At 51.0% G+C, this 16476-nt stretch overlaps 29 non-coding genes across 29 annotated transcripts; all 29 read right to left on the bottom strand.

The window, feature by feature from the left end:
- Window positions 1-46: 46 nt before the first annotated feature.
- TRNAA-UGC (transfer RNA alanine (anticodon UGC)) lies at window positions 47-119 on the bottom strand. The gene has a single exon. It is a non-coding gene; the product is annotated as a tRNA-Ala (tRNA).
- Window positions 120-191: 72 nt separating this feature from the next.
- TRNAA-AGC (transfer RNA alanine (anticodon AGC)) lies at window positions 192-264 on the bottom strand. The gene has a single exon. It is a non-coding gene; the product is annotated as a tRNA-Ala (tRNA).
- Window positions 265-626: 362 nt separating this feature from the next.
- TRNAA-AGC (transfer RNA alanine (anticodon AGC)) lies at window positions 627-699 on the bottom strand. The gene has a single exon. It is a non-coding gene; the product is annotated as a tRNA-Ala (tRNA).
- A 360-nt stretch (window positions 700-1059) lies between these two features.
- Window positions 1060-1132, bottom strand: TRNAA-AGC (transfer RNA alanine (anticodon AGC)). Its single transcript has one exon. It is a non-coding gene; the product is annotated as a tRNA-Ala (tRNA).
- Window positions 1133-1784: 652 nt separating this feature from the next.
- Window positions 1785-1857, bottom strand: TRNAA-AGC (transfer RNA alanine (anticodon AGC)). The gene has a single exon. It is a non-coding gene; the product is annotated as a tRNA-Ala (tRNA).
- A 215-nt stretch (window positions 1858-2072) lies between these two features.
- Window positions 2073-2145, bottom strand: TRNAA-AGC (transfer RNA alanine (anticodon AGC)). The gene has a single exon. It is a non-coding gene; the product is annotated as a tRNA-Ala (tRNA).
- Window positions 2146-2507: 362 nt separating this feature from the next.
- On the bottom strand, window positions 2508-2580 carry TRNAA-UGC (transfer RNA alanine (anticodon UGC)). Its single transcript has one exon. It is a non-coding gene; the product is annotated as a tRNA-Ala (tRNA).
- Window positions 2581-4817: 2237 nt separating this feature from the next.
- Window positions 4818-4890, bottom strand: TRNAA-AGC (transfer RNA alanine (anticodon AGC)). The gene has a single exon. It is a non-coding gene; the product is annotated as a tRNA-Ala (tRNA).
- A 360-nt stretch (window positions 4891-5250) lies between these two features.
- TRNAA-AGC (transfer RNA alanine (anticodon AGC)) lies at window positions 5251-5323 on the bottom strand. Its single transcript has one exon. It is a non-coding gene; the product is annotated as a tRNA-Ala (tRNA).
- A 1517-nt stretch (window positions 5324-6840) lies between these two features.
- TRNAA-AGC (transfer RNA alanine (anticodon AGC)) lies at window positions 6841-6913 on the bottom strand. The gene has a single exon. It is a non-coding gene; the product is annotated as a tRNA-Ala (tRNA).
- Window positions 6914-8143: 1230 nt separating this feature from the next.
- TRNAA-AGC (transfer RNA alanine (anticodon AGC)) lies at window positions 8144-8216 on the bottom strand. Its single transcript has one exon. It is a non-coding gene; the product is annotated as a tRNA-Ala (tRNA).
- A 360-nt stretch (window positions 8217-8576) lies between these two features.
- On the bottom strand, window positions 8577-8649 carry TRNAA-AGC (transfer RNA alanine (anticodon AGC)). Its single transcript has one exon. It is a non-coding gene; the product is annotated as a tRNA-Ala (tRNA).
- A 217-nt stretch (window positions 8650-8866) lies between these two features.
- TRNAA-AGC (transfer RNA alanine (anticodon AGC)) lies at window positions 8867-8939 on the bottom strand. Its single transcript has one exon. It is a non-coding gene; the product is annotated as a tRNA-Ala (tRNA).
- A 72-nt stretch (window positions 8940-9011) lies between these two features.
- TRNAA-AGC (transfer RNA alanine (anticodon AGC)) lies at window positions 9012-9084 on the bottom strand. Its single transcript has one exon. It is a non-coding gene; the product is annotated as a tRNA-Ala (tRNA).
- A 503-nt stretch (window positions 9085-9587) lies between these two features.
- TRNAA-AGC (transfer RNA alanine (anticodon AGC)) lies at window positions 9588-9660 on the bottom strand. Its single transcript has one exon. It is a non-coding gene; the product is annotated as a tRNA-Ala (tRNA).
- A 362-nt stretch (window positions 9661-10022) lies between these two features.
- On the bottom strand, window positions 10023-10095 carry TRNAA-AGC (transfer RNA alanine (anticodon AGC)). Its single transcript has one exon. It is a non-coding gene; the product is annotated as a tRNA-Ala (tRNA).
- Window positions 10096-10310: 215 nt separating this feature from the next.
- TRNAA-AGC (transfer RNA alanine (anticodon AGC)) lies at window positions 10311-10383 on the bottom strand. Its single transcript has one exon. It is a non-coding gene; the product is annotated as a tRNA-Ala (tRNA).
- A 1082-nt stretch (window positions 10384-11465) lies between these two features.
- TRNAA-AGC (transfer RNA alanine (anticodon AGC)) lies at window positions 11466-11538 on the bottom strand. The gene has a single exon. It is a non-coding gene; the product is annotated as a tRNA-Ala (tRNA).
- Window positions 11539-12332: 794 nt separating this feature from the next.
- On the bottom strand, window positions 12333-12405 carry TRNAA-AGC (transfer RNA alanine (anticodon AGC)). The gene has a single exon. It is a non-coding gene; the product is annotated as a tRNA-Ala (tRNA).
- Window positions 12406-13057: 652 nt separating this feature from the next.
- On the bottom strand, window positions 13058-13135 carry TRNAA-AGC (transfer RNA alanine (anticodon AGC)). Its single transcript has one exon. It is a non-coding gene; the product is annotated as a tRNA-Ala (tRNA).
- A 212-nt stretch (window positions 13136-13347) lies between these two features.
- Window positions 13348-13420, bottom strand: TRNAA-AGC (transfer RNA alanine (anticodon AGC)). Its single transcript has one exon. It is a non-coding gene; the product is annotated as a tRNA-Ala (tRNA).
- Window positions 13421-13490: 70 nt separating this feature from the next.
- On the bottom strand, window positions 13491-13563 carry TRNAA-UGC (transfer RNA alanine (anticodon AGC)). The gene has a single exon. It is a non-coding gene; the product is annotated as a tRNA-Ala (tRNA).
- Window positions 13564-13635: 72 nt separating this feature from the next.
- TRNAA-AGC (transfer RNA alanine (anticodon AGC)) lies at window positions 13636-13708 on the bottom strand. Its single transcript has one exon. It is a non-coding gene; the product is annotated as a tRNA-Ala (tRNA).
- Window positions 13709-14070: 362 nt separating this feature from the next.
- On the bottom strand, window positions 14071-14143 carry TRNAA-AGC (transfer RNA alanine (anticodon AGC)). The gene has a single exon. It is a non-coding gene; the product is annotated as a tRNA-Ala (tRNA).
- A 359-nt stretch (window positions 14144-14502) lies between these two features.
- TRNAA-AGC (transfer RNA alanine (anticodon AGC)) lies at window positions 14503-14575 on the bottom strand. The gene has a single exon. It is a non-coding gene; the product is annotated as a tRNA-Ala (tRNA).
- Window positions 14576-14792: 217 nt separating this feature from the next.
- TRNAA-AGC (transfer RNA alanine (anticodon AGC)) lies at window positions 14793-14865 on the bottom strand. The gene has a single exon. It is a non-coding gene; the product is annotated as a tRNA-Ala (tRNA).
- Window positions 14866-15226: 361 nt separating this feature from the next.
- TRNAA-AGC (transfer RNA alanine (anticodon AGC)) lies at window positions 15227-15299 on the bottom strand. The gene has a single exon. It is a non-coding gene; the product is annotated as a tRNA-Ala (tRNA).
- A 215-nt stretch (window positions 15300-15514) lies between these two features.
- On the bottom strand, window positions 15515-15587 carry TRNAA-AGC (transfer RNA alanine (anticodon AGC)). Its single transcript has one exon. It is a non-coding gene; the product is annotated as a tRNA-Ala (tRNA).
- A 795-nt stretch (window positions 15588-16382) lies between these two features.
- On the bottom strand, window positions 16383-16455 carry TRNAA-AGC (transfer RNA alanine (anticodon AGC)). The gene has a single exon. It is a non-coding gene; the product is annotated as a tRNA-Ala (tRNA).
- Between the last annotated feature and the right edge of the window lie 21 nt (window positions 16456-16476).

The following is a 16476-nucleotide window of genomic DNA, read 5'->3' as shown; positions in this document are numbered from 1 at the left end:
ACACAGCACGTAGTGTGTGTCCCGAACTCAAAGATTGAATAAAAATTGGAGTCGCCAGGTATCGATCCTGGTACCTCTCGCACGCAAGGCGAGCGCTCTACCGTCTGAGCTACGTCCCCTATGCAGCGAGGTTTGACTACTCCGTACACAGCACGTAGTGTGTGTTCCGAACTGAAGGAGTGAATATGATTTCGAGACGCCAGGTATCGATCCTGGTACCTCTCGCATGCTAAGCGAGCGCTCTACCAACTGAGCTACGCTCCCTGCGCAGCTAGATTACACTACTCCGTACACAGCACGTTGTGTGTGTTCCGAACTGAAAGAGTGAATAAAAATTGGAGACACCAGGTATCGATCCTGGTACCTCTCGCATGCTAAGCGAGCACCCTACCATCCGACCTACGTCCGATATGCAGCGAGGTTAGACTACTTCGCACACAGCACGTAGTGTGTGTTCCGAACTCAAAGAGTGAATTGATATTGGAGACGCCAGGTATCGATCCTGGTACTTCTAGCATGCTAAGCGAGCGCTCTACCATCAAAGCTTCGTCCCCTATGCACCGAGGTTAGACTACTCCGTAAACAGCACGTTCTGTGTGTTCCGAACTCAAAGAGTGAATGAAAATTGGAGACGCCAGGTATCGATCCTGGTACCTCTCGCATGCTAAGCGAGCGCTTTACCATCTGAGCTACGTCCCCTATGCAGCGAGGTCAGCACTCCGTACACAGCACGTAGTGTGTGTCCCGAACTCAAAGATTGAATAAAAATTGGAGTCGCCATGTATCGATCCTGGTACCTCTCGCATGCTAAGCGAGCACCCTACCATCCGAGCTACGTCCCCTATGCAGCGAGGTTAGACTACTCCGTACACAGCACGTAGTGTGTGTTCCGAACTCAAAGAGTGAATAAAAATTATAGTCGCCAGATATCGATCCCGGTACCTCTCGCATGCTAAGCCAGCGCTCTACCAACTGAGCTACGTCCCCTATGCAGCGAGGTTAGACTACTCCGTACACAGCACGTAGTGTGTGTTCCGAACTGAAAGAGTGAATAAAAATTGGAGACGCCAGGTATCGATGCTGGTACCTCTCGCATGCTAAGCGAGCGCTCTACCAACTGAGCTACGTCCCCTATGCAGCGAGGTTAGACTACACCGTACTAGGCACGTAGTGTGTGTTCCGAACTGAAAGAGTGAATAAAAATTATAGTCGCCAGATTTCGACCCTGGTACCTCTCGCATGCTAAGCGAGCGCTCTACCATCTGAGCTACGGCCCCTATGAAGCGAGGTTACACCACTCAGTACACAGCACGTAGTGTGTGTACCGAACTCAAAGAGAGAATAGAAATTGGAGACGCCAGGTATCGATCCTGGTACCTCTCGCATGCTAAGCGAGCGATCTACCATCTGAGCTACGTCCCTTATGCAGCGAAGTTACACTACTCAGTACACAGCACGTAGTGTGTGTTCCGAACTCAAAGGGTGAATAGAAATTGGAGACGCCAGGTATCGATCCTGGTACCTCTCGCATGCTAAGCGAGCGCTCTACCATCTGAGTTACGTCCCCTATGCAGCGAGGTTACACTACTCCGTACACAGCACGTAGTGTGTGTTCCGAACTCAAAGAGTGAATAAAAATTATAGTCGCCAGATATCGATCCTGGTACCTCTCGCATGCTAAGCGAGCGCTCTACCACCTGAGTTACGTCCCCTACGCAGCGAGGTTAGACTACTCCGTACACAGCACGTAGTGTGTGTTCCGAACTCAAAGAGTGAACAAGAATTGGAGACGCCAGGTATCGATCCTGGTACCTCTCGCATGCTAAGCGAGCGCTCTACCATCTGAGCTACGTCCCCTATGCAGCGAGGTCAGCACTCAGTACACAGCACGTAGTGTGTGTCCCGAACCCAAAGATTGAATAAAAATTGGAGTCGCCAGGTATCGATACATGTACCTCTCGCACGCAAAGCGAGCGCTCTACCGTCTGAGCTACGTCCCCTATGCAGCGAGTTTAGACTACTCCGTACACAGCGCGTAGTGTGTGTTCCGAACTGAAAGAGTGAATAAGAATTGGAGACGCCAGGTATCGATCCTGGTACCTCTCGCATGCTAAGCGAGCGCTCTACCAACTGAGCTACGTCCCCTATGCAGCCAGGTTAGACTACTCCGTACACAGCACATAGTGTGTGTTCCGAACTGAAAGAGTGAATAAGAATTGGAGACGCCAGGTATCGATCCTGGTACCTCTCGCATGCTAACCGGGCGCTCTACCATCTGAGCTACGTCCCATATGCAGCGAGGTTGCACTACTCAGTACACAGTACGTAGTGTGTGTCCCGAACCCAAAGATTGAATAAAAATTGGAGTCGCCAGGTATCGATCCTGGTACCTCTCGCACGCAAAGCGAGCGCTCTACCGTCTGAGCTACGTCCCCTATGCAGCGAGTTTAGACTACTCCGTACACAGCGCGTAGTGTGTGTACCGAACTGAAAGAGTGAATAAGAATTGGAGACGCCAGGTATCGATCCTGGTACCTCTCGCACGCAAAGCGAGCGCTCTACCGTCTGAGCTACGTCCCCTATGCAGCGAGTTTAGACTACTCCGTACACAGCGCGTAGTGTGTGTTCCGAACTGAAAGAGTGAATAAAAATAGGAGACGCCAGGTATCGATCGTAGTACCTCTCGCATGCTAAACGAGCACCCTACCATCCGACCTACGTCCATTATGCAGCGAGGTTAGACTACTCCGTACACAGCACGCAGTGAGTGTTCCGAACTCAAAGAGTGAATAAAAATTATAGTCGCCAGATATCATTACTGGTACCTCTCGCATCCTAAGCGTTCGCTCTACCAACTGAGCTACGTCCCCTATGCACCGAGGTCAGCACTCCGTACACAGCACATAGTGTGTGTCCCGAACTCAAAAATTGAATAAAAATTGGAGTCGCCAGGTATCGATCCTGGTACCTCTCGCACGCAAAGCGAGCGCTCTACCGTCAGAGCTAAGTCCCTATGCAGCGAGGTTAGACTACTCCGTACACAGCACGCAGTTTGTGTTCCGAAGTGAAAGAGTGAATAAGAATTGGAGACGCCAGGTATCGATCCTGGTAACTCTCGCATGCTAAGCGAGCGCTCTACCATCTGAGCTACGTCCCATACGCAGCGAGGTTGCACTACTCAGTACACAGCACGTAGTGTGTGTTCCGAACTCAAAGAGTGAATTGATATTGGAGACGCCAGGTATCGATCCTGGTACTTCTAGCATGCTAAGCGAGCGCTCTACCATCAAAGCTTCGTCCCCTATGCAGCGAGGTCAGACTACTCCGTAAACAGCACGTACTGTGTGTTCCGAACTCAAAGAGTGAATAAAAATTGGAGACGCCAGGTATCGATCCTGGTACCTCTCGCATGCTAAGCAGGCGCTCTACCATCTGAGCTACGTTCCCTATGCAGCGAGGTCAGCACTCCGTACGCAGCACGTAGTGTGTGTCCCGAACTCAAAGATTGAATAAAAATTGGAGTCGCCAGGTATCGATCCTGGTACCTCTCGCATGCTAAGCGAGCGCTCTACCATCTGAGTTACGTCCCCTACGCAGCGAGGTTAGACTACGCCGTACACAGCACGTAGTGTGTGTTCCGAACTCAAAGAGTGAATAAGAATTGGAGACGCCAGGTATCGATCCTGTTACCTCTCGCATGCTAAGTGAGCGCTCTACCATCTGAGCTACGCCCCCTGCGCAGCTAGATTAGACTACTCCGTACACAGCACGTTGTGTGTGTTCCGAACTGAAAGAGTGAATAAAAATAGGAGACGCCAGGTATCGATCGTAGTACCTCTCGCATGCTAAACGAGCACCCTACTATCCGACCTACGTCCCCTACGCAGCGAGGTTAGACTACTCCGTACACAGCACGTAGAGTGTGTTCCGAACTCAAAGAGTGAATAAAAACTATAGTCGCCAGATATCGATACTGGTACCTCTCGCATGCTAAGCGAGGGCTCTACTAACTGAGCTACGTCCCCTATGCAGCGAGGTCAGCACTCCGTACACAGCACGTAGTGTGTGTCCCGAACTCAAAGATTGAATAAAAATTGGAGTCGCCAGGTATCGATCCTGGTACCTCTCGCACGCAAAGCGAGCGCTCTACCGTCTGAGCTAAGACCCCCATGCAGCGAGGTTAGACTACTTCGTACACAGCACGTAGTGTGTGTTCCGAACTCAAAGAGTGAATTGATATTGGAGACGCCATGTATCGATCCTGGTACTTCTAGCATGCTAAGCGAGCGCTCTACCATCAAAGCTTCGTCCCTATGCAGCGAGGTTAGACTACTCCGTAAACAGCACGTACTGTGTGTTCCGAACTCAAAGAGTGAATAAAAATTGGAGACGCCAGGTATCGATCTTGGTACCTGTCGCATGCTAAGCGAGCGCTGTACCATCTGAGCTACGTCCCCTATGCAGCGAGGTCAGCACTCCGTACACAGCACGTAGTGTGTGTCCCGAACTCAAAGATTGAATAAAAATTGGAGTCGCCAGGTATCGATCCCGGTACCTCTCGCATGCTAAGCGAGCACCCTACCATCCGACCTACGTCCGATATGCAGCGACGTTAGACTACTTCGTACACAGCACGTAGTGTGTGTTCCGAACTCAAAGAGTGAATTGATATTGGAGACGCCGGGTATCGATCCTGGTACTTCTAGCATGCTAAGCGAGCGCTCTACCATCAAAGCTTCGTCCCCTATGCAGCGAGGTTAGACTACTCCGTAAACAGCACGTACTGTGTGTTCCGAACTCAAAGAGTGAATGAAAATTGGAGACGCCAGGTATCGATCCTGGTACCTCTCGCGTGCTAAGCGAGCGCTCTACCATCTGAGCTACGTCCCCTATGCAGCGAGGTCAGCACTCCGTACACAGCACGTAGTGTGTTTCCCGAACTAAAAGATTGAATAAAAGTTGGAGTCGCGAGGTATCGATCCTGGTACCTCTCGCATGCTAAGCGAGCACCCTACCATCCGAGCTACGTCCCCTATGCAGCGAGGTTAGACTACTCCGTACACAGCACGTAGAGTGTGTTCCGAACTCAAAGAGTGAATAAAAATTATAGTCGCCAGATATCGATCCTGGTACCTCTCGCATGCTAAGCGAGCGCTCTACCAACTGAGCTACGTCCCCTATGCAGCGAGGTTAGACTACTCCGTACACAGAACGTAGTGTGTGTTCCGAACTGAAAGAGTGAATAAAAATTGGAGACGCCAGGTATCGATCCTGGTACCTCTCGCATGCTAAGCGAGCGCTCTACCATCCGAGCTACGTCCCCTATGCAGCGAAGTTACACTACTCAGTACACAGCACGTAGTGTGTGTTCCGAACTCAAAGGGTGAATAGAAATTGGAGTCGCCAGGTATCGATCCTGGTACCTCTCGCATGCTAAGCGAGCGCTCTACCTTCTGAGCTACGTCCCCTATGCAGCGAGGTTACACTACTCAGTACACAGCACGTAGTGTGTGTTCCGAACTCAAAGGGTGAATAAAAATTGGAGTCGCCAGGTAACGATCCTGGTACCTATCGCATGCTAAGCGAGCGCTCTACCATCTGTGTTACGTCCCCTACGCAGCGAGGTTAGAGTACTCCGTACACAGCACGTAGTGTGTGTTCCGAACTCAAAGAGTGAATAAGAATTGGAGACGCCAGGTCTCGATCCTGGTACCTCTCGCATGCTAAGCGAGCGATCTGCCATCTGAGCTACGTCCCCTATGCAGCGAGGTCAGCACTCCGTACACAGCACGTAGTGTGTGTCCCGAACTCAAAGATTGAATAAAATGCGAGTCGCCAGGTATCGATCCTGGTACCTCTCGCACGCAAAGCGAGCGCTCTACCGTCTGAGCTACGTCCCCTATGCAGCGAGGTTAGACTACTCCGTACACAGCACGTAGTGTGTGTTCCGAACTGAAAGAGAGAATAAAAATTGGAGACGCAAGGTATCGATCGTAGTACCTCTCGCATGCTAAACGAGCACCCTACCATCCGACCTACGTCCCCTATGCAGCGAGGTTAGACTACTCCGTACACAGCACGTAGTGTGTTGTCCGAACTCGAAGGGTGAATAAAAATTATAGTCGCCAGATTTCGATCCTGGTACCTGTCGCATGCCAAGCGAGGGCTCGACCAACTGAGCTACGTCCCCTATGCAGCGAGGTCAGCACTCCGTACACAGCACGTAGTGTGTGTCCCGAACTCAAAGTTTGAATAGAAATTGGAGTCGCCATGTATCGATCCTCGTACCTCTCGCACGCTAAGCGAGCGCTCTACCGTCTGCGCTACGTCCCCTATGCAGCGAGGTTAGACTACTCCGTACACAGCACGTAGTGTGTGTTCCGAACTGAAAGAGTGAATAAGAATTGGAGACGCCAGGTATCGATCCTGGTACCTCTCGCATGCTAAGCGAGCACCCTACCATCCGATCTACGTCCCCTATGCAGCGAGGTTAGACTACTTCGTACACAGCACGTAGTGTGTGTTCCGATCTCAAAGAGTGAATTGATATTGGAGACGCCAGGTATCGATCCTGGTACTTCTAGCATGCTAAGCGAGCATTCTACCATCTGAGCTACGTCCCCTATGCAGCGAGGTTAAACTATTCCGCACACAGCACGTAGTGTGTGTTCCGAACTGAAAGAGTGAATAAAAATTGGAGACGCCAGGTATCGATCCTGGTACCTCTCGCATGCTAAGCGAGCGCTCTACCATCTGAGCTTCCTCCCCTACGAAGCGAGGTTAGACTACTCCGTACACAGCACATAGTGAGTGTTCGGAACTCAAAGAGTGAATAAAAAATGGAGACGCCAGGTATCGATCCTGGTACCTCTCGCATGCTAAGCGAGCGCTCTACCATCTGAGCTACCTCCCCCACGCAGCGCCGTTAGACTACTCCGTACACAGCACGTAGTGTGTGTTCCGAACTCAAAGAGTGAATAAAAATTGGAGACGCCAGGTATCGATCCTGGTACTTCTCGCATGCTAAGCGAGCGCTCCACCATCTGAGCTACGTCACCACGTAGCGAGGCTAGACTACTCCGTACACAGCACGTAGCGTGTGTTCCGAACTCAAAGGGTGAATATAAATTGGAGACGCCGGGTATCGATCCTGGTACCTCTCGCATGCTAAGCGAGCGCTCTACCATGTGAGCTACGTCCCCTATGCAGCGAGTTAGACTACTCCGTACACAGCACGTAGTGTGTGTTCCGAACTCAAAGAGTGAATAAAATTTGGAGACTCCAGGTATCGATCCTGGTACTTCTTGCATGCTAAGCGAGCGCTCTACCATCTGAGCTACGTCCCCTAAGCAGCTAGGTTAGACTATTCCGTACACAGCACGTAGTGTGTGTTCCGAACTGAAAGAGTGAATATAAATTGGAGAGGCCAGGAATCGATCCTGGTACCTCTTGCATGCTAAGCGAGGGCTCTACCATCTGAGCTACGTCCCCTATGCAGTGAGGTTAGACTTCTCCGTACACAGCACGTAGTGTGTGTTCCGAACTCAAGGAGCGAATAAAAATTAGAGACGCCAGGTATCGATCCTGGTACCTCTCGCATGCTAAGCAAGCGCTCTACCATCTGAGCTACGTCACCTATGCAGCGAGGCTAGACTACTCCGTACACAGTACGTAGCGTGTGTTCCTAACTCAAAGAGTGAATAAAAATTGGAGAGGCCGGGTATCGATCCTGGTACCTCTCGCATGCTAAGCGAGCGCTCTACCATCTGAGCTACGTCACCTATGCAGCGTGGTTCGACTACTCCGTACACAGCACGTAGTGTGTGTTCCGAACTCAAAGAGTGAATAAAAATTGGAGACGCCAGGTATCGATCCTGGTACCTCTCGCATGCTAAGCGAACACTCTACCATCTGAGCTACGTCCCTTATGCAGCGAGGTTAGACTACTCCGTACACAGCACGTAGTGTGTGTTCGTAACTGAAAGAGTGAATAAAAATTGGAGACGCTGGGTATAGATCCTGGTACCTCTCGCATGCTGAGCGAGCGCTCTACCATCTGAGCTACGGCCCCAATGCAGCGAGGTTACACTACTCAGTACACAGTACGTAGTGTGTGTTCCGAACTGAAAGAGTGAATAGAAATTGGAGACGCCAGGTATCGATCCTGGTACCTCTCGCATGCTAAGCGAGCGCTCTACCATCTGAGCTACGTCCCCTATGCAGCGAGGTCAGCACTCCGTATACAGCACGTAGTGTGTGTCCCGAACTCAAAGATTGAATAAAAATTGGAGTCGCCAGGTATCGATCCTGGAACCTCTCGCATGCTAAGCGAGCACCCTACCATCCGAGTTACGTCCCCTATGCAGCGAGGTTAGACTACTCCGTACACAGCACGGAGTGTGTGTTATGAACTCAAAGAGTGAATAAAAATTATGGTCGCCAGATATCGATCCTGGTTCCTCTCGCATGCTAAGCGAGCGCTCTACCAACTGAGCTACGTCCCCTATGCAGCGAGGTTAGACTACTCCGTACACAGCACGTAGTGTGTGTTCCGAACTGAAAGAGTGAATAAAAATTGGAGACGCCAGGTATCGATCCTGGTACCTCTCGCATGCTAAGCGAGCGCTCTACCAACTGAGCTACGTCCCCTATGCAGCGCGGTTAGACTACTCCGTACACAGCACGTAGTGTGTGTTCCGAACTGAAAGAGTGAATAAAAATTATAGTCACCAGATTTCGACCCTGCTACCTCTCGCATGCAAAGCGAGCGCTCTACCATCTGAGCTACGTCCCCTATGCAGCGAGGTTACACTACTCAGTACACAGCACGTAGTGTGTGTTCCGAACTCAAAGGGTGAATAGAAATTGGAGACGCCAGGTATCGATCCTGGTACCTCTCGCATGCTAAGCGAGCGCTCTACCAACTGAGCTACGTCCCCTATGCAGGGAGGTTAGACTACTCCGTACACAGCACATAGTGTGTGTTCCGAACTCAAAGGGTGAATAAAAATTGGAGACGCCAGGTATCGATCCTGGTACCCCTCGCATGCTAAGCGAGCGCTCTACCATCTGAGCTACGCCCCCTGCGCAGCGAGATTAGACTACTCCGTACACAGCACGTTGTGTGTGTTCCGAACTGAAAGAGTGAATAAAAATAGGAGACGCCAGGTATCGATCGTAGTACCTCTCGCATGCTAAACGAGCACCCTACCATCCGACCTACGTCCCCTATGCAGCGAGGTTAGACTACTCCGTACACAGCACGCAGTGTGTGTTCCGAACTCAAAGAGTGAATAAAAATTATAGTCGCCAGATATCATTACTGGTACCTCTCGCATGCTAAGCGTTCGCTCTACCAACTGAGCTACGTCCCCTATGCAGCGAGGTCAGCACTCCGTACACAGCACGTAGTGTGTGTCCCGAACTCAAAAATTGAATAAAAATTGGAGTCGCCAGGTGTCGATCCTGGTACATCTCGCACGCAAAGCGAGCGCTCTACCGTCCGAGCTACGCCCTATGCAGCGAGGTTAGACTACTCCGTACACAGCACGTAGTTTGTGTTCCGAAGTGAAAGAGTGAATAAGAATTGGAGACGCCAGGTATCGATCCTGGTACCTCTCGCATGCTAAGCGAGCGCTCTACCATCTGAGCTACGTCCCCTATGCAGCGAGGTTGCACTACTCAGTACACAGCACGTAGTGTGTATTCCGAACTCAAAGAGTGAATTGATATTGGAGACGCCAGGTATCGATCCTGGTACTTCTAGCATGCTAAGCGAGCGCTCTACCATCAAAGCTTCGTCCCCTATGCAGCGAGGTTAGACTACTCCGTAAACAGCACGTACTGTGTGTTCCGAACTCAAAGAGTGAATAAAAATTGGAGTCGCCAGGTAACGATCCTGGTACCTATCGCATGCTAAGCGCGCGCTCTACCATCTGAGTTACGTCCCCTACGCAGCGAGGTTAGACTACGCCGTACACAGCACGTAGTGTGTGTTCCGAACTCAAAGAGTGAATAAGAATTGGAGACGCCAGGTATCGATCCTGTTACCTCTCGCACGCTAAGCGAGCGCTCTACCATCTGAGCTACGTCCCCTATGCAGCGAGGTCAGCACTCCGTACACAGCACGTAGTGTGTGTCCCGAACTCAAAGATTGAATAAAAATTGGAGTCGCCATGTATCGATCCTGGTACCTCTCGCACGCAAAGAGTGCGCTCTACCGTCTGAGCTACGTCCCCTATGCAGCGAGGTTAGACTACTCCGTACACAGCGCGTAGTGTGTGTTCCGAACTGAAAGAGTGAATAAGAATCGGAGACGCCAGGTATCGATCCTGGTACCTCTCGCATGCTAAGCGAGCGCTCTACCAACTGAGCTACGTCCCCTATGCAGCGAGGTTAGACTACTCCATACACAGCACATAGTGTGTGTTCCGAACTCAAAGGGTGAATGAAAATTCGAGACGCCACGTATCGATCCTGGTACCTCTCGCATGCTAAGCGAGCGCTCTACCATCTGAGCTACGCCCCCCGCGCAGCTAGATTAGACTACTCCGTACACAGCACGTTGTGTGTGTTCCGAACTGAAAGAGTGAATAAAAATTGGAGACGCCAGGTATCGATCGTAGTACCTCTCGCATGCTAAACGAGCACCCTACCATCCGACCTACGTCCACTATGCAGCGAGGTTAGACCACTCCGTACACAGCACGTAGTGTGTGTTCCGAACTCAAAGAGTGAATAAAAATTTTTGTCGCCAGATATCGATACTGGTACCTCTCGCATGCTAAGCGAGCGCTCTACTAACTGAGCTACGTCCCCTATGCAGCGAGGTCAGCACTCCGTACACAGCACGTAGTGTGTGTCCCGAACTCAAAGATTGAATAAAAATTGGAGTCGCCAGGTATCGATCCTGGTACATCTCGCACGCAAAGCGAGCGCTCTACCGTCTGAGCTAAGACCCCCATGCAGCGAGGTTAGACTACTTCGTACACAGCACGTAGTGTGTGTTCCGAACTCAAAGAGTGAATTGATATTGGAGACGCCATGTATCGATCCTGGTACTTCTAGCATGCTAAGCGAGCGCTCTACCATCAAAGCTTCGTCCCTATGCAGCGAGGTTAGACTACTCCGTAAACAGCACGTACTGTGTGTTCCGAACTGAGAGAGTGAATAAAAATTGGAGACGCCAGGTATCGATCTTGGTACCTCTCGCATGCTAAGCGAGCGCTGTACCATCTGAGCTACGTCCCCTATGCAGCGAGGTTAGGACTCCGTACACAGCACGTAGTGTGTGTCCCGAACTCAAAGATTGAATAAAAATTGGAGTCGCCAGGTATCGATCCCGGTACCTCTCGCATGCTAAGCGAGCACCCTACCATCCGAGCTACGTCCCCTATGCAGCGAGGTTAGACTACTCCGTACACAGCACGTAGTGTGTGTTCCGAACTGAAAGAATGAATATGATTTGGAGACGCCAGGTATCGATCCTGGTACCTCTCGCATGCTAAGCGAGCGCTCTACCAACTGAGCTACGTCCCCTATGCAGCGAGGTTAGACTACTCCATACACAGCACATAGTGTGTGTTCCGAACTCAAAGAGTGAATAAGAATTGGAGACGCCAGGTATCGATCCCGGTACCTCTCGCATGCTAAGCGAGCGCTCTACCATCTGAGCTCCGCTCCCTGCGCGGCTAGATTAGACTACTCCGTACACAGCACGTTGTGTGTGTCCGAACTGAAAGAGTGAATAAAAATTGGAGACGCCAGCTATCGATCGTAGTACCTCTCGCATGCTAAACGAGCACCCTACCATCCGACCTACGTCCCCTATGCAGCGAGGTTAGACTACTCCGTACACAGCACGTAGTGTGTGTTCCGAACTCAAAGAGTGAATAAAAATTATAGTCGCCAGATATCGATACTGGTACCTCTCGCATGCTAAGCGAGCGCTCTACCAACTGAGCTACGTCCCCTATGCAGCGAGGTCAGCACTCCGTACACAGCACGTAGTGTGTGTTCCGAACTGAAAGAGTGAATAAGAATTGGAGACGCCAGGTATCGATCGTGGTACCTCTCGCATGCTAAGCGAGCACCCTACCATCCGACCTACCTCCGATATGCAGCGAGGTTAGACTACTTCGTACACAGCACGTAGTGTGTGTTCCGAACTCAAAGAGTGAATTTATATTGGAGACGCCAGGTACCGATCCTGGTACTTCTAGCATGCTAAGCGAGCGCTCTACCATCAAAGCTTCGTCCCCTATGCAGCGAGGTTAGACTACTCCGTAAACAGCACGTACTGTGTGTTCCGAACTCAAAGAGTGAATGAAAATTGGAGACGCCAGGTATCGATCCTGGTACCTCTCGCATGCTGAGCGAGCGCTCTACCATCTGAGCTACGTCCCCTATGCAGCGAGGACAGCACTCCGTACACAGCACGTATTTTGTGTCCCGAACTCAAAGATTGAATAAAAATTGGAGTCGCCCGGTATCGATCCTGGTACCTCTCGCATGCTAAGCGAGCGCTCTACCATCTGAGCTACGTCCCCTATGCAGCGAAGTTAGACTACTCCGTACACAGCACGTAGTGTGTGTTCCGAACTCAAAGATTGAATAAAAATTACAGTCGCCAGGTATCGATCCTTGTACCTCTCGCATGCTAAGCGAGCGCTCTACCAACTGAGCTACGTCCCCTATGCAGCGAGGTTAGACTACTCCGTACACAGCACGTAGTGTGTGTTCCGAACTGAAAGAGAGTGAATAAAAATTGGAGACGCCAGGTATCGATCCTGGTACCTCTCGCTTGCTAAGCGAGCGCTCTACGAACTGAGCTACGTCCCGTATGCAGCGAGGTTAGACTACTCCGTACACAGCACGTAGTGTGTGTTCCGAACTGAAAGATGGAATAAAAATTATAGTCGCCAGATTTCGACCCTGGTACCTCTCGCATGCTAAGCGAGCGCTCTACCAACTGAGCTACGGCCGCTGTGCAGCGAGGTTACACTACTCAGTACACAACACGTAGTGTGTGTTCCGAACTCAAAGGGTGAATAGAAATTGCACACGCCAGGTATCGATCCTGGTACCTCTCGCATGCTAAGCGAGCGCTCTACCATCTGAGCTACGTCCCCTATGCAGCGAGGTTACACTACTCAGTACACAGCACGTAGTGTGTGTTCCGAACTCAAAGGGTGAATAAAAATTGGAGTCGCCAGGTAACGATCCTGGTACCTACCGCATGCTAAGCGAGCGCTCTACCATCTGAGTTACGTCCCCTACGCAGCGAGGTTAGACTACTCCGTACACAGCATGTAGTGTGTGTTCCGAACTCAAAGAGTGAACAAGAATTGGAGACGCCAGGTATCGATCCTGGTACCTCTCGCATGCTAAGCGAGCGCTCTACCATCTGAGCTACGTCCCCTATGCAGCGAGGTCAGCACTCAGTACACAGCACGTAGTGTGTGTCCCGAACTCAAAGATTGAATAAAAATTGGAGTCGCCAGGTATCGATCCTGGTACCTCTCGCACGCAAGGCGAGCGCTCTACCGTCTGAGCTACGTCCCCTATGCAGCGAGGTTTGACTACTCCGTACACAGCACGTAGTGTGTGTTCCGAACTGAAAGAGTGAATATGATTTGGAGACGCCAGGTATCGATCCTGGTACCTCTCGCATGCTAAGCGAGCGCTCTACCAACTGAGCTACGCTCCCTGCGCAGCTAGATTACACTACTCCGTACACAGCACGTTGTGTGTGTTCCGAACTGAAAGAGTGAATAAAACTTGGAGACGCCAGGTATCGATCCTGGTACCTCTCGCATGCTAAGCGAGCACCCTACCATCCGACCTACGTCCGATATGCAGCGAGGTTAGACTACTTCGCACACAGCACGTAGTGTGTGTTCCGAACTCAAAGAGTGAATTGATATTGGAGACGCCAGGTATCGATCCTGGTACTTCTAGCATGCTAAGCGAGCGCTCTACCATCAAAGCTTCGTCCCCTATGCACCGAGGTTAGACTACTCCGTAAACAGCACGTTCTGTGTGTTCCCAACTCAAAGAGTGAATGAAAATTGGAGACGCCAGGTATCGATCCTGGTACCTCTCGCATGCTAAGCGAGCGCTTTACCATCTGAGCTACGTCCCCTATGCAGCGAGGTCAGCACTCCGTACACAGCACGTAGTGTGTGTCCCGAACTCAAAGATTGAATAAAAATTGGAGTCGCCATGTATCGATCCTGGTACCTCTCGCATGCTAAGCGAGCACCCTACCATCCGAGCTACGCCCCTATGCAGCGAGGTTAGACTACTCCGTACACAGCACGTAGTGTGTGTTCCGAACTCAAAGAGTGAATAAGAATTATAGTCGCCAGATATCGATCCCGGTACCTCTCGCATGCTAAGCGAGCGCTCTACCAACTGAGCTACGTCCCCTATGCAGCGAGGTTAGACTACTCCGTACACAGCACGTAGTGTGTGTTCCGAACTGAAAGAGTGAATAAAAATTGGAGACGCCAGGTATCGATCCTGGTACCTCTCGCATGCTAAGCGAGCGCTCTACCAACTGAGCTACGTCCCCTATGCAGCGAGGTTAGACTACTCCGTACTAGGCACGTAGTGTGTGTTCCGAACTGAAAGAGTGAATAAAAATTATAGTCGCAAGATTTCGTCCATGGTACCTCTCGCATGCTAAGCGAGCGCTCTACCATCTGAGCTACGGCCCCTATGCAGCGAGGTTACACCACTCAGTACACAGCACGTCGTGTGTGTACCGAACTCAAAGAGAGAATAGAAATTGGAGACGCCAGGTATCGATCCTGGTACCTCTCGCATGCTAAGCGAGCGATCTACCATCTGAGCTACGTCCCCTATGCAGCGAAGTTACACTACTCAGTACACAGCACGTAGTGTGTGTTCCGAACTCAAAGGGTGAATAGAAATTGGAGACGCCAGGTATCGATCCTGGTACCTCTCGCATGCTATGCGAGCGCTATACCATCTGAGCTACGCCCCTATGCAGCGAGGTTACACTACTCAGTACACAGCACGTAGTGTGTGTTCCGAACTCAAAGGGTGAATAAAAATTGGAGTCGCCAGGTAACGATCCTGGTACCTATCGCATGCTAAGCGAGCGCTCTACCATCTGAGTTACGTCCCCTACGCAGCGAGGTTAGACTACTCCGTACACAGCATGTAGTGTGTGTTCCGAACTCAAAGAGTGAACAAGAATTGGAGACGCCAGGTATCGATCCTGGTACCTCTCGCATGCTAAGCGAGCGCTCTACCATCTGAGCTACGTCCCCTATGCAGCGAGGTCAGCACTCAGTACACAGCACGTAGTGTGTGTCCCGAACTCAAAGATTGAATAAAAATTGGAGTCGCCAGGTATCGATCCTGGTACCCCTCGCACGCAAGGCGAGCGCTCTACCGTCTGAGCTACGTCCCCTAGGCAGCGAGGTTTGACTACTCCGTACACAGCACGTAGTGTGTGTTCCGAACTGAAAGAGTGAACATGATTTGGAGACGCCAGGTATCGATCCTGGTACCTCTCGCATGCTAAGCGAGCGCTCTACCAACTGAGCTACGCTCCCTGCGCAGCTAGATTACACTACTCCGTACACAGCACGTTGTGTGTGTTCCGAACTGAAAGAATGAATAAAAATTGGAGACGCCAGGTATCGATCCTGGTACCTCTCGCATGCTAAGCGAGCACCCTACCATCCGACCTACGTCCGATATGCAGCGAGGTTAGACTACTTCGCACACAGCACGTAGTGTGTGTTCCGAACTCAAAGAGTGAATTGATATTGGAGACGCCAGGTATCGATCCTGGTACTTCTAGCATGCTAAGCGAGCGCTCTACCATCAAAGCTTCGTCCCCTATGCACCGAGGTTAGACTACTCCGTAAACAGCACGTTCTGTGTGTTCCGAACTCAAAGAGTGAATGAAAATTGGAGACGCCAGATATCGATCCTGGTACCTCTCGCATGCTAAGCGAGCGCTTTGCCATCTGAGCTACGTCCCCTATGCAGCGAGGTCAGCACTCCGTACACAGCACGTAGTGTGTGTCCCGAACTCAAAGATTGAATAAAAATTGGAGTCGCCATGTATCGATCCTGGTACCTCTCGCATGCTAAGCGAGCACCCTACCATCCGAGCTACGTCCCCTATGCAGCGAGGTTAGACTACTCCGTACACAGCACGTAGTGTGTGTTCCGAACTCAAAGAGTGAATAAAAATTATAGTCGCCAGATATCGATCCCGGTACCTCTCGCATGCTAAGCGAGCTCTCTACCAACTGAGCTACGTCCCCTATGCAGCGAGGTAAGACTACTCCGTACACAGCACGTAGTGTGTGTTCCGAACTGAAAGAGTGAATAAAAATTGGAGACGCCAGGTATCGATCCTGGTACCTCTCGCATGCTAATCGAGCGCTCTACCAACTGAGCTACGTCCCCTATGCAGCGAGGTTAGACTAC

Source organism: Anabrus simplex, chromosome 1, assembly GCF_040414725.1.
Source record: "Anabrus simplex isolate iqAnaSimp1 chromosome 1, ASM4041472v1, whole genome shotgun sequence".
Classification (NCBI taxonomy): domain Eukaryota; kingdom Metazoa; phylum Arthropoda; class Insecta; order Orthoptera; family Tettigoniidae; genus Anabrus; species Anabrus simplex.
This window is presented reverse-complemented; position numbering and strand designations above follow the sequence as displayed.